General features: G+C 37.7%; 1 protein-coding gene across 9 annotated transcripts in view; it reads left to right on the top strand.

Annotated features, from left to right (window-relative positions):
- The window catches only part of KCNT2 (potassium sodium-activated channel subfamily T member 2), a 348,859-nt gene that overhangs the window by 101,306 nt on the left and 235,160 nt on the right, over positions 1 to 12,393 (top strand). The window lies entirely within an intron of this gene.

Raw genomic sequence — 12,393 nt, forward strand, 5'->3', positions numbered from 1 at the left:
CTTAGAGCTTGATCTCATGATCCTGAGATCACAACCTAAGCCAAAACCAAGACTCAGACACTTAAACATCTAAGCACCCAGGAGCCCCCCTCTCTCTCTCTCTTTTTTTTTTTAATCTTATTTTATTTTTCCTTCCCTTCAACTATGTTTATCTGTTTTGTTTCTTAAATTCCACATATGAGTCTTTATCTGACTGACTTATTTTATTCAACATAATACACTCTAGCTCCATCCATGTCATTGCAAATGGCAAGATTTCATTATTTTTGATAACTGTGTACTATTCCATTGTGTGTGTGTGTATCACTTCTAATTTATCCACTGATCAGTCTATGGACTTTTGGGTTCTTTCCGTATTTTGGCTATTGTGGATAGTGCTGCTATAATCATTGGGGTGCATGGGCCCTTTTAAATCATTATTTTGTATCCTTTGGATAAATATCTGTAGTGCACTTTGTCATCTCATTGAGGTTTTGATTTGTATCTCCATGATGCTGAGTGATGTTGAGCATTTTTTCATGTGTCTGTTAGTCATTTATATGTCTTCTTTGGATAAATGTCTGTTTATGTCTTCTGCCCATTTCTTGACTGGATTTTTAATTTTTTCGGTGTTGGGTATGATGAGTTCTTTATAGATTTTGGAAACTAGCCCTTTATCTGATATCTTGTTTACGAATATCTTCTCCCATTCAGTTTTGTTGATTATTTATTTTGCTCTGCAGAAGCTTTTTATCTTGATGAAATACCAATAGTTCATTTTTGCTATTGTTTCCCTGGCCTTTGAAGCTGTTGCTGTGGCTGAGGTCAAAGAACTTGCTCCCTATGTTCTCTTCTAGGATTTTGATGGTTTCCTGTCTCACATTTAGGTCTTTCATCCATTTTGAATTTATTTTTGTGTATGGTTTAAGAAAGTGGTCAGTTTCATTCTTCTGCATGTGGCTGACCAATTTTCCCACCACCATTTGTTGAAGACTATCTTTTTTCCATTGGACATTCTTTCCTGCTTTGTTAAAGATTAGTTGACCATAGATTTGAGGGTCCATTTCTGGGTTCTCTGTTCTGTTCCATCAATCTATGTGTCAGTTTTTGTGCTAGTACCACACACTCTTGATGACTATAGCTTTCTAATACTGCATGAAGTCCGGAATTGTGATCCCTTCAGACTTGCTTCTCTTTTTCAAGATTCCTTTGGCTGTTTGGGGTCTTTTTTGGGGTCCTTTACAAATATTAGAATTGTTTGTTCTAGTCTGTGAAAAATGCTGGTCTTATTTTGATATGAATTGCTGAATGTGTAGATTGCTTTGGGTAGCATAGACATTTTAACAATATTTGTTCCTCCAATCCGTGAGCATGGAATGTTTTTCCATTTCTTTGTTCCTTCCTCAGTTTGTTTCATCAGTGTTCTATAGTTTTAGAGTACAGATCATTTACCTCTTTGGTTAGGTTTATTCCTAGATATCTTATGGTTTTTGGTGCAATTGTAAATGAGATCCATTCCTTGATTTCTCTTTCTGATGCTTCATTATTGGTATATGGAAATGCAACAGACTTCTGTGTTGATTTTATATCCTACAATGTTGACAAATTCCTGTATTAGTCTAGAAATGTTGTAGTGTAGTGTTTTGGGTTTTCTACATAAAGTATCATGTTGTCTGCGACAAGTGAAAGTTTGACTTCTTCCTTGTCGATTTGGATGCCTTTTATTTCTTTTTGTTGTGTGATTGCTGGGTCTAGGAATTCCAGTACTATGTTGAACAACAGTGGTGAGAGTGGACATCCTTGTTGTGTTCCTGACCTTATAGGAAAAGTTCTCCATTATCCCCCATTGAGGATGATGTTAGCTGTGCATCTTTCATATATGGCCTTTATGATTTTAAGGTATGTTCCCTCTATCCTTACTTTCTTGAGGATTTTTATCAAGAAATGACTCTGTATTTTATCAAATGCTTTTTCTACATCTATTGAGAGAATCATCTGGTTCTTATTCTTTCTTTTATTAATGTGATGTATCACCTTGACTGATTTGCAGATACTGAACCACCCTTGAAGCCCTGGAATAAATTCCACCTGGTTGTAGTGAATAATCCTTTTAATGTGCCATTGGGATTCAATTAGCTAGTATCGTGTTAAGAATTTTTGCTTCCATGTTCATTAAAGATATTGGTCTGTGATTATCCTTTTTAGTGGGGTCTTTGTCTGGTTTTGGAATCAAGGTAATGCTGCCCTCATAGAATCAGTTCAGAAGTTTTCCTTGCAGTTCTATTTTTTGGACCAGTTTTGAAACAGAAGAAGAGGTATTAAGTCTTTAAATGTTTGGTAGAATTCCCCTGGGAAGCGATCTGGTCCTGGACTCTTGTTTTTGGGGAGATTTTTGATTACTGGTTCAATTTCTTTGCTAGTTATGGTTTGTTCAGATTTTCTCTTTCTTTCAGACTCAGTTTTGGTAGTTATATGTTTATAGGAATTTATTCATTTCTTCCAGTTGCCTAATTTGTTCGTGTATAATTGTTCCTAATATTCTAATTGTTTGTATTTCTGAGGTGTTAGTTGTGATGCCCCCTTTTCATTCATGATTTTATTTATTTGAGTCCTTTCTCTTTTCTTTTTGTTAAGTCTTCTTTGGGGTTTATTAATTTTGTTAATTCTTTTAAAGAACCAGCTCCTAGTTTCTGTTGATGTGTTCTACTGTTTTTTTTTTTTTAAATTTCTGTATCATTAATATTTATTATTTCTCTTCTGCTGAATTTAGACTTTATTTGCTGCTGTTTTCCCAACTCCTTTAAATGTAAGGAGCTTCAGGTTATATATTTGAGACCTTTACTGCTTCTTGAAGAAGGCTTGGTTGTTACATTCTTACCTCTTAGGATGGCATTTGCTGCATCCCAAAGGTTTTGAACTGTGGTATTTTCATTTTCATTTGCTTCCATGTATTTTTTTTTTATTTTCTTTAATTTCCTGGTTGACACATTGATTCTTTAGTAGGATATTCTTTCATCTCCATATATTTGTGGTCTTTCCAAATTTTTTCTTACAGGTGACTTTAAGTTTCATAGGAATATGGTCTGAAAATATGCATGGTATGATCTCAATCTTCTTGTAGTGTTTAAGGCCTGATTTGTAACCTAATATGTTATGTCATCTATTCTGCAGAATATTACATGTGCACTCAAAAAGAATGTGTATTCTGCTGCTTTAGGCTGAAAACTCTGATACCTGTTAAGTCCATCTGGTCCAGTGTATCAGTTTTTTGTTGTTGATGTTCTGCTTAGATGATCTCTCCATTGCTGAGAGTGAGGTGTTAAAGTCCCCTATTATTATTGTATGTTTATTATTAATGAGTTTCTTTAAGTTTGTTATTAATTGACTTATTTATTTGGCTACGCCCAAATTGGTGGCATAAATATTTACAATTGTTAGATCTTGTTGGATAGACCCCATTTATATGATATTGTGCCCCTCTTCATCTCTTATTACAGTCTTTGGTTTAAAATCTAGTTTTTCTGATATATAAGTATGGATACTGAAGCTTTCTTTTGATGTCCATTGGTATTATAAATGGTTCTCTAACCCCTTGCTTTTAATCTGGAAGTGTCTTTGGGTCTAAAATGAGTCTCTTTTAAGCAGCATATTGAGTTTTTTAATCCATTCTGATACAGTATGCCTTTTAGTTAGAGCTTTAGTCCATTTACATGCTGAGTAATTATTGAGAGATATGAATTTAATGCCATTGTATTACCTGTAATGTCAGTGTTCCTGTATATTGTCTCTGTTCCTTTTTATTCTTTGTTACTTTTAGACTCTCTTTCCCATTTAAAGGGTCTCCTTTAATATTTCTTTCAGAGCTGGTTTAATGTTCATGAACTCCTTTAGTTTTTGCTTGTCTTGTGAACTCTTTACCTCTCCTTCTATTCTGAATGACAGCCATGATGGACAAAATATTCCTGGCCGCATATTTTTTCTCATTTAGCATGTTAAATATTTCCTGCCACTTTTTCTGGCCTGTCAAGTTTCAGTGGACAGGTCTGTTGCTAACCTTATGTGTCTTCCCTTGTATAAAAGGACCTTTTATTCTTAGCTGCTTTCAGAATTTTCTCTTTATCTTTGTATTTTGCAAGTTTCACTATGATATGTTGTGGTGTTGACCTGTTTTTGTTGATTTTGAGGAGAGTGTTCTGTGCATCTTGGACTTGAATGCCTGTTTCCTTCCCCAGATTAAGGAAGTTCTCAGGTATAATTTGTTCAAGTAAATCTTCTGCCCCCTTTTCCCACAATTTTTCTTCCGAGGGTCCTGTGATACAGATATTATTTCACTTAATGAATCTCTGAATTCCTTAAGTCACCTTCATGAGCTAAGGGTTTTCTTCCCTTCTTCTTTTCAAATTTATTATTTTCTGTAGTTTTATCTTCTGTATTCTCTCCACAGCTCCTTCCATTCTCATTGTGACTATAGCCAGTCAGTTCTGCATTTCAGTTACAGCATATTTTTAATTTCAGCCTTACAATTTTTTTAGATCTATTATCTCTGAAGCAAGGGTTTCTCTGGTATCTTCTATGCTTTTTTTCAAGTCCATCTAGTAGTTTAAGAATGTTGTTCTAAATTCTTGTTCAGATATATTGTGTATGTATGTTTTGACTAAGTCTCTGGCTGTGATTTCTTCTTGACCTTTATGTTGGGGAGAATTCTTCTGTCTTGTTATTTTGGCTAAGTTTCTGTATTTTGTGTGTTTTGAAAGCTAGTTATGTTTTCTGCACCTGAGATCAATTCTAGATTAAAAAGGGGTCATACACTGTTCAGGGTCTGGCACTTCAGAAAGTGTTTCTGGTGTATGCATTTGCACTCTGCTATTGCAGTTTGTCTGCTCTTTCCCAATGGTCAGTCCTCTGCACAGTTCCTCCTTGTTTGCAGTGGGGGAATGTTTGGACCTTTAGATGTCATTAAGTCTGGAAAAAAAAGAAAAAAAAATGATAAAGAGAGAGAGAGAGAAAAGGAAATGGGGGGTGAAAACAACAACAACAATAACAACAACAAAAAACAACAAACAAACAAAAAACTATAAGTCTGATGCCAAAGGGGGGAAAAAAAAAGAAAAGAAAAGGTAAAGCCTGGTCTTATTTCCACCAGAAACAGGTGATGCTTTGAAGCACCCTGTGATCAGTAGATTGATGCATATGTGTGCTTCCTGTGGGTGATAATCTGGGGGAGAGGCCTGCTGTGCTGGCTCAGAGTCAGACCTACCCCAGGAAATATGCACTTGCTGGGTACAGGATTGGGGTGGAGATTGGGTTTAGTGTAAGCATGTTCCACCTCCACTGGGGGCCATTGTGTTGCTCTCTGAAGTTCCACATGTTGATGGTGAGGGAGAAAAGGGTGCCCTGTTACTCTGTTGTCCCAGAAAGGGGATCCCACACTCCCTGCTGTTCAGGAAGTCTTCACAGAGTAGTGAGGTCAGTGCCTGGTACCACACTCTGTATACATTTTATCTTTGGTTCATAGCTGGGATTCAAAACTCAAATCTGAAAGGACCTGGCACTGCAGGGACCTCCTCCCCAACCCCTTCCAGTGCAGAAACTTGCTGTGCTATGTCTGGTGTGCTTTGTCCCATGCTTGCACAGCATGCAGAATCTTCGGTGTAGCATAGGGAAACCAACAACTAGGTTATCCATCCTCTGCACAGGCCTCTGTCCGTTGCTGTTGAAAGGCTGTTTGCTGGTACCTACAGGGTCTTTTGTCCTTGGAGAGGACAAATGTACTACAGGAAGGGGAATGTTCTTTTCTGGTGTGACCCAGGAAATCCCTACACAATATTGTGCTCTCTGGGGCCAGTGCCCTCCTTCTCCCTAGGATTGCATTCCACAGCTCTACTCTTGCAAAAGTCATGCACTTCCACAACCTAAGTTTGAGCTCCACATACTGTTTGCAAAAAACCTGTGACACTCAGAAACCCTGCTCCCAGTCCATGTTCCAAAGAGATGTTCATCTTGTGTGAACTCAATGTTGCACTCTCAGTCTCTTTCTTTCTCTCCCTTTTCTCTCTCTGTAGAAAGGGTTCCCTCCCTTCCATGGCACTGCAGTTTTCTCTTACCCAATTTACTTCCATGCACCTGGCAAGCTGTCTCCCTCCAACTGTGACCATTTGTGTCCCCTCTAACTGGGACCAACTTCTCCCAGTCCTCAGATGGATTTCCTGGGTGTTCCAAGTGATCTGACTTCAATACAGCTGTGTTTGAGGGAGGAGGGAAGCCCAGGGTCCCCCTACTTCTCCACCATCTTAATTCCTTCTCTTTGCATTATAATTTTAATGCAAATTAAAATGTGTTCTATGGAATTCATTTTCTTTAGGATGTTTTAGGGGTTTGTCACAATTAAATTGATCTGGTTTTCAATTAATAAATGAACATAATCCTTATAAGTTCTTTTTTAAACATATCTTCTTGTGGTATCTGGCTGACTAAGTCAGAAGAGTATGTAACTATTGAGCCCCATGCTGGAAAAAGAGATTATTTAAAGAAATAAACTAAAAAAAAAAAAAAAGGAAAGAAAAATAACACTCTTTTTGAAAAATAAACATCTCTTCTTTTATTGTCCTTTTATCCAATGTTAATACTGGACACCAACCCATATGATTTTTATTGCTAACAAGAGCACTCTAAGTAGTTGTTTAGTATGGGGTTAATCTCTGTAAAAACCCGCATACCTTTCTTTTCTTGATTTACATATACTTCAAAAAAGTATATTCTTTTAATGACAGAGAGAGAGAGCAAGAGAGGGAAAACAAGCCAGGGCAGAGCTGGAGAGGGAGAAGCAGGCTCTCCACTGAGCAGAGGGCCCGACATGGGTCTCGATCCCAGGACCCTGGGGTCACAACCTGAGCTGAAGGCAGATGCTTAACTGATTGAGCCACCCACGCACCCGGTATACTCATGTATACCAGTTTTATTAGTATTTCTAGTTGTACTGGAATGTTACTTTTTTTTTTTTTTAAGAGATTCCTTGAGGGCATTATGCTAAGTGAAATAAGTTAAAAAGTGATATGTGAGGGACGCCTGGGTGGCTCAGTGGGTTAAGCCGCTGCCTTCGGCTCAGGTTATGATCTCAGGGTCCTGGGATCGAGTCCTGCATCGGGCTCCTTGCTCGGCAGAGAGTCTGCTTCTCTCTCAACCTTTGCCTACTTGTGTGCTCTCTCTCTCTCTCCTCTCTGACAAATAAATAAATAAGTAAAATCTTAAAAAAAAAAAGTGATGTGTGAAATCTAAAAATAACCAAAAAACAAAAGCCCAAAACAAAACAACGACAACAAAAATCTGGTTATGACTTTTGAAACACTCCAGCATTTATTGGGATGCACGTCTATCTTAAGTCCCAGATACAACTTGGGTAGCTCTTTATCTTATTTGAGTTAAATGATTTGTTGGCTTATTTTATCTTATTTTTACATTCCTTATCATGTTGCTTTTACTAAATTGCATTTCTGTTCATTTATAGGCTTCCCATCTTAGGTTCTATCCTTTGGTGGAAGCAGTAGGTAAGGGAAATAGCTGTGTCATAATTTTTAACTCATCACCACCTTGGGTTCCTGTCCAGCCTATTAAATTTAAAATAATTTTCATAGCAGAAGACAAGTTTGATGGTTAACTTTTGTAGTTATTTTTGCATGTGGAGGTTTGCCCTAAGAAAATTAAGAAATAGGGGCGCCTGGGTGGCTCAGCGGGTTAAGCCGCTGCCTTCGGCTCAGGTCATGATCTCGGGGTCCTGGGATCGAGCCCCGCATCGGGCTCTCTGCTCGGCGGAGAGCCTGCTTCCTCCTCTCTCTCTGCCTGCCTCTCTGCCTGCTTGTGATCTCTCTCTGTCAAATAAATAAATAAAAAATCTTTAAAAAAAAATTTAAAAAAAAAAAAAAAAAAAAAAAAAAAGAAAATTAAGAAATAAAAAAGATCAAAGTAAAATGGATGGTGATGGATAATATGCATTTAAATGAATTGGTTACTCCTCATTTAGACAATGAAAATTATTTTTATTTATTAAAGATTAACAAGTGAAATTTTATTCTGCAATTATTTACGTGGTAATTCTTTATAAAATTTTAATTCATTTAATGAAATATAATTACGGCTATTTTGCTATATATTTATTGAATACTTGTTATATATTTATATTGCTATGAGTCAAAATATAACTAAGAAAAGGAATGTTCACCACCCTCAGGGAATTTTCAACCTGTGAAAGGTTGCATATTTTGGAGTTCTTGCTATTTTCTGGCATTGGACTAGTTATTTTATTTATGTTATTTCTTTCAGTATACACTTAATCTTATTATTCCTGCCTTACATACAGAGAAGCAGAAAGTTTTTCATAATTGCCCTTTGCTTTGAGGCCTTCAGCAGTAATCTTTTTTTTTTTTTTTAAGATTTACTTATGTAGGGGCACCTGGGTGTCTCAGTTGGTTAAGCCACTGCTTTCGGCTCGGGTCATGATCCCAGAGTCCTAGGATTGAGTCCCGCATTGGGCTCCCAGCCACGTGGGGAGTCTGGTTCTCCCTCTGGCCTTTTCCCCTCTCATGTTCTCTCTGATGCTCTCTCTCTCAAATAAATAAATAAAATCTTAAAAAAAGAAAGATTTACTTATGTATTTATTTGAGAGAGAGGGCAAGAGACAGCACAAACACCTGGAGGGGCAAAAGTAAAGGGAGAGAGAGAACCTCCAGCAGACTCTTTGCTGAGTGTAGAGCCAGATGTGGGGATTTCAGGACCCTGAGATCATGACCTGAGCCAGAACTAAGAGTCTGCTTCTTCACCAAATGAGCTACCCAGGTGCCCCAGCTCTAATTTTGTTATGCCTTTCATCCCTGGTTAAGTCCTTGACCACAGGAAGCCAAAACCTTCCCACTCCTCCCATTCAAACTGCATATTCATCCTCTCTACTTGGATGTTTAATAGGCATTTCAAACTTGCCATGCTCCACTCCACTTCTTCTGTGCTCTGTCACATCTCAACATGTGACAACTCTGTCCTTCCCCCAACCCTGTTCTACTCTCAGCTTTCCACATTTCTGCTGAACCAAATTCCAACCTAACAGTTGCTCAGGCCAAATGCTTTAGAGTTATTCTTAACTTCTCTTTTGGTCTCACACTCTGCAGCATATGCAAACCCCTTAGAAAATTCTGTCATTTCTACTTTCAAGATATATCCAGCATACAACCACTTCTCAATGCTGCCATCCTGGCACAAGCCACCTTCTGTCACCTGGGTACTGCAGTAGCCCTCCTAATTAGTCCTGCTAATTCTGCCTTTGCTCCCCTTTGGTTTATTCTTAATATAGCAGCCAGTGTTTCTTTAATGTCTAAGTCAGATCTTTACATGGCTGTGCTCTGAATGCTGTGGCGCTTATTGGCCTGTGAGAACTCCTGTTTCTCAGTATCTTCACCTCCTCCTCTTCCTCTCCCACCCATCTTGCTCCAGCCACATTGGCCTCTTCTCTGCTTCTGGAATATACCAGCCACAGTCCTGGCTCAGGGCCTTCATACCTGCTGTTCCCTCTGTCTGGAATTCTCTTCCATCCGCTAACATAAGGAACACTTCCTCAGATCTTACTCAGAATTGTATTTTCAGAGAAGCTTTACCTAAATATCCTGTTTAAAATTGTATTCTCCTCACAAGACTCCTTCGAATACTTTTTTCTTTTCCCTTTTAACTTTTCTCCATTGCCTGTATGTTTTTTGTATATTGTACGTACTTGTGTGTTTTGTTTCCTGGGTATTCCATGGTATTCCATTGGTTAGCCGGTGAGGGCACAGGTTGTCTGAATCCTCAGAACTTGGCACAAATTCGATGCTCAGTATTAATAATTAAATGAGTGAGTGAATAACTGAGTAAATGAAGGTACTTTATCATCTGACCTCTGCTTAATTCACCTCTCCAACCTGCCGTCCAGCCACTCTGATCTACCTGAAGCTGCTTATACATATTCTACTCTCATTGTCTTTGGGCCTTGCAATATTTTACTCTGTCTTCTTGATATCTGTTTTCCATTTTTGTTCCTCACTACCCACTGCTTTAACTTGCCTCAGGATTTCTGGACCTTCGGGGTAATAATCTCTTGGATAATACCTTATCTGAAATTCTTTTTTTTTTTTTAAGATTTTATTTATTTATTTGACAGACAGAGATCACAAGTAGGCAGAGAGGCAGGCAGAGAGAGAGCAGAGGAAGCAGGCTCCCTGCAGAGCAGAGAGCCCGATGTGGGACTCGATCCTAGAACCTGGGGATCATGACCTGAGCCAAAGGCAGAGGCTTTAACCCACTGAGCTACCCAGGCGCCCCCTTATCTGAAATTCTTAGCTAATGTCACGATTATAGCCTCATTTCTGGGTTAAGAATGGCCTCTGGATTCTCTTAGCCTCCCCCACATACTTCTGTCCCAACACTTAACTTACTGCCCTTGATTTTACTATTTACCTCTCTGCTCTCTCTACATGCTTATGGAGGGCAAGGACCATGTTCTGTTTGCTCTGTAGCTCTCATACTTAGTGTAGGACTTGGTGGGTCAGTGAATGTTGTTGAATTAAAGAAATTGTGTTCAGCAGTTTTATTGCAAGTGTTGCACAATCAAGATGATTGAAGGCCACTGGCTAGAGATGCCAACGCATATTACATTTATTACATTTTTCTGTCTATGTATTATTAAAAATGGTTCATGCTACACTTCTTTCTAAACACATACCAGAATAATTATTAAAACTTGGTGATTTATAAATAAAGTGTACATTAGAGAGAACTGAAAATCATAAATGAGACATGATAGAATTTCTCCAAGGGTGAAAGGGCATTGGGGGATGATGGCAGAGTAAAATTATATTATTTGAAAAACATTAAGAGGAACAAAGTTTCCTACAATTAACTTCTGTGTCATATTACTGAGAATATTTAGCCATAATTATAGAGGATATACATTTGAAAAACCAGATTACTGCAATTAAAAAACATAATAACATAACTTATGGCTCCATTTTGAATACAATGTTCTGTTCAGTTCCCATTGTCAATGCAGTATTGGTTAATGAAAAACAGAAGTGGCCTTTATGGGCACAGGCTCTATTTTAAAATAATGAGGCTAATTCAGCAAAAAAGATTTATTTAATTAGAGCCTCTGACATAATAAAGCTGTGGATATTTTGTACTGCTTTGCTTTATTTTTAAGTGCCTTTACAGTCAAAACTGATAGGAAAATGTTGCAAGCATGGACAGACTGAGGATATGAAAAAAATATTGTTAATGTATGAAATTGCACAAATGACAAACTCTGATGTACACAGTTTGTAGTAAATGATTTAAAGGCATTAGCAAAGGAAACACACCTCTGGCATGTTGTTTATGAATTTCACTGAGAGATGAACCATCGGCGTTGACTCATTGCCTGCTGGTGCTTACAGTTCTTCACCGTGTGTCAGAACGAATGTATCCCTTTGCGCTTTAAAATTTGTGGAAATGATTGTTAGTTTTTAACATCAAGTAATAGAGACACTGTAAGAAGCACATGAATGTACTTATATTGTATAGCATTTGGATTTATATTGAAAATCAGTGCCTAGTAGAGCAACAAATGTGTTCAGGTGACATTAACATTTTAAAGATTATTTTTTTCTTTAGGGTAATAGTTATTAAAAGAGAAATAAATTTTGACAATATCTTTTATTTATATATATTTTTAAAGATTTTATTTATTTGAGAGAGAGAGAGAGTGCATGGACACACAAGTGTGGGGGAGGGGCAGATGGAAAAGGAGAAGCAGACTCCCTGCTGAGGACAGAGCTCAACGGACTTGGGGGCTCCACTCCCTCTGGGATCCTGAGATCATGACCTGAATGGAAGTGAGATGCTTAAATGACTGAGCCACGCAGGCACCCCCACAATATCTTTTACTATTTGATGACTGATCAGAAGGAATGTTATAATGTAGACCTTCTCTTCTCTCATGTATATTTGCTACAGTATAGATTAAAATAGCACCAAGTGCTCTAACATATAATATCAAAAATTTGAAAGAACTTTTTGTTTACTGGAGTCTAATGCTGGTGTTTTTACTGTAGATCTTTTCTCTGTTTGGTGACTCATACATACATGCATGCACACACTCTGTAACATGGTAAGTACATTACTATGTATGAAAACCACTCCTATTTTGTGTCTATGTGCTGTCTAAGACATAAGCATCTTTTGCAAACAGCTTTGGGAAAGGTAAAGAGAGCATGGCGAAGTATATATATATACTTCTTGAAACTATTGGCAACAAATGACAAGCATCACTTTTACTTGCATTTTATTCTCAGATCTCATGTGAGAATCAGTCATATCACCATACTTTCACACAAAGGCTGAGAAATGTAGCCTTTAGCTGAA

The sequence above is a fragment of the Lutra lutra genome, chromosome 15 (assembly GCF_902655055.1).
Source record: "Lutra lutra chromosome 15, mLutLut1.2, whole genome shotgun sequence".
In the NCBI taxonomy this organism is placed as follows: Eukaryota; Metazoa; Chordata; class Mammalia; order Carnivora; family Mustelidae; genus Lutra; species Lutra lutra.